We start from the raw sequence: 2,500 nt of genomic DNA, 5'->3' as shown, positions 1-2,500 counted from the left end.
GAAGTTGCGATCGGATCGATTCATTAAAAAGAATCGATTCGATACATTTCTTATGTACCCATAGGTGCTATATTGGATTTGAATCAGATTTCGGATCAATCTATATTGATTGACCGCCTCCATTATGTTGTTGCTAGCAAATACCACTATTTTTGGTTTTGGATCATCTTCCAAATCATTCCCGCAGGAGATCCGGACCGATTTTTTTCTGATCCTTCGATAAAAAGATTCATTCTCTTCATAAAAAATAGGAGGTAGAACCACTAAAGATTTCCTTTTCGACTCATCCCTGGAGTTGAATACCTCATTCAAGAATTTTTTTTGATCCAATCCGTAGGAATCAATAGAAAAGGAAAATCCCTTATGATACACCAGATCCGGCTCGGTTATTGATAGAGTGAATAGATCTGCCATTTCTTGAAATCTCTCTTCTGATTCAAAATCGTGGTGTAACGTGTATCCCCCTTTGTTCCGGTCATGGAATAGATGAAATAAATCAAAAAATGGATTTTTGTTCAAGAATGAAATCTTATTGGAACTGTCCATATCCGGTTCATCCCTCGGAACCATATCACATCCCGGATCTGATGAAATAGGATGAATTGAGACGGTATTTTGTAAATACGTAATTATCTTGAATATATCAACCATTTCTTTATTTTCCGATCGCCTGGAAGGGACAAAAGAAACATCTTGTTGTTTCTTCAACAATTTCTGATCTCTAGTGGACCTCTCCGTAGGATTCGAACCCAGATGAAGTTCTGACCATCTGTCAGAGAAAAAAGAACGAATTGATCTTGTAGGATTCCCAAGAAATTCTTCGATTTCTTCCGGAAGCAGATGATTATTCATCTGCTTCTCACGTTCCGTGAATAGCCGGGACATTGAGGAATATTCAGAAAGGCATTTCGGGAATCGATCTGATTCTATCTCTGTTCGTTCCGTTTGAAGAAAGGAAGGATCCCAAAGAATCGATCTTTCTTTTAGTTGCGGAATCTCTGTTTGATTGATCAATGTGTGATATTCCGAATCCTCATTCCTAATGGAATCGAAATGATCTCTGGATTGATCAGAAGATCCTTTCCATTGGCTAGAATCCGTTACTTGAACGAAAATAGATCTTGTGGAATCATATTGAATATTTGACGATACATTCCGTACCTTGCTAAAAAACCGATCCTTGTTTACCAACCACGCATTGTCTAACCAAATCCAATTTTCTCTCGATACGTTCCTCAAAAAATCCGATTCGTGCTGATTCTTCCCCCAACTAACGAAGAGATCTTGGCGGAATTGCCACATATGATATTGAGCACAATTTTGCAAAGAAATACCCCCCTTGTTTCTCGAGAAGAGATGGGAAAGATGCTCAATATCATTTGATTGAATAGTTGCCTCAGCTCCTTGTTGTTTGAAGAAACCCTCCACTTCAATTGGTCTTTTTTCACGAAAAGCAGACATGAGATAACAAATCAAGTGTTTCACTAAGATTTCGAAGAGCTGTCCCGAATTCAAGTTGATTATGTTTCGCTTCTTCCTCGGAGAAAGACGATCAAAGAATTCCCAATCATGGTCCTTGCGGATCGGATCATCCGTATAGGATACAAAAAGAAACTCCAGATATTTGATATCTTTCTCTTTGAATGAGATCTCAATTCCAGCTATGGTTTCATTAGCTATCTTACAACTAGAATCCCTCTTTTTTCCGATCCGGTTCCTCCACCACCGCGAACCCCAGTCAGGCATGATACACTTTTTAGTTATTGGGAGAACCCAAGTACTCTCTTTCGAATCCATGAAACAACTCTCAGGGATCTTTTTCCCTTTTGGAAGATACAGGAGCGAAACAATCAACCTATTGATATTGGAAGACCAAAAAGATTCTTCCAACGTATCATTTCTGGGTCCAATGGAATTCATAGGTATAGGAAGAAGCCCCATCAAATAGAGATTTTTTCTTTCGACCATATTTCGATTGTTAATACAATATATAAGGACCGCTACTACAAGCAGTACTACACCTTTGATCGTGAAATATCGATTGCTTGTTGAACCCTGTGAATCACGCGAAAGTGAAAGTAGGATACTCCAAATTCGGGGGTCAAAGAGTTTCATAAAACGTTCTTGGTGGAAAAAAATGTGAGTGAAAGATCCCGCTGAATCGAATTGGGTCCATGAATCTAAGAAATAGTGGGAATTCTTGATCTCTCTCAATATCTCTCTCAATTCGAAGATCCAGGATTTGAATTGATGTCCTTTCATTGATTCCTCCTAAAGATTTCATTTCAATTGGAATTTGGTTATTCACGATGTACGATGACGATGATCTCTGTTAAGCATCCATGGCTGAATGGTTAAAGCGCCCAACTCATAATTGGCAAATTCGTAGGTTCAATTCCTGCTGGATGCACGCCAATGGGAACGTCCAATAAGTCTATTGGAATTGGCTCTGTATCAATGGAATTTCATCATCCATACATAACGAATTGGTATGGTATAT

General features: G+C 38.6%; 1 non-coding gene across 1 annotated transcript; it reads left to right on the top strand.

The window, feature by feature from the left end:
• Nucleotides 1-2,336: 2,336 nt before the first annotated feature.
• Nucleotides 2,337-2,410, top strand: TRNAM-CAU (transfer RNA methionine (anticodon CAU)). Its single transcript has one exon. It is a non-coding gene; the product is annotated as a tRNA-Met (tRNA).
• The last annotated feature ends 90 nt before the right edge of the window (nucleotides 2,411-2,500 follow it).

The sequence above is a fragment of the Aristolochia californica genome, unplaced genomic scaffold (genome assembly GCF_029961685.1).
Source record: "Aristolochia californica isolate CCGP_79_NKW_82.1479 unplaced genomic scaffold, dmAriCali1.0.hap1 SCAF_384, whole genome shotgun sequence".
NCBI lineage: Eukaryota > Viridiplantae > Streptophyta > Magnoliopsida > Piperales > Aristolochiaceae > Aristolochia > Aristolochia californica.
This window is presented reverse-complemented; position numbering and strand designations above follow the sequence as displayed.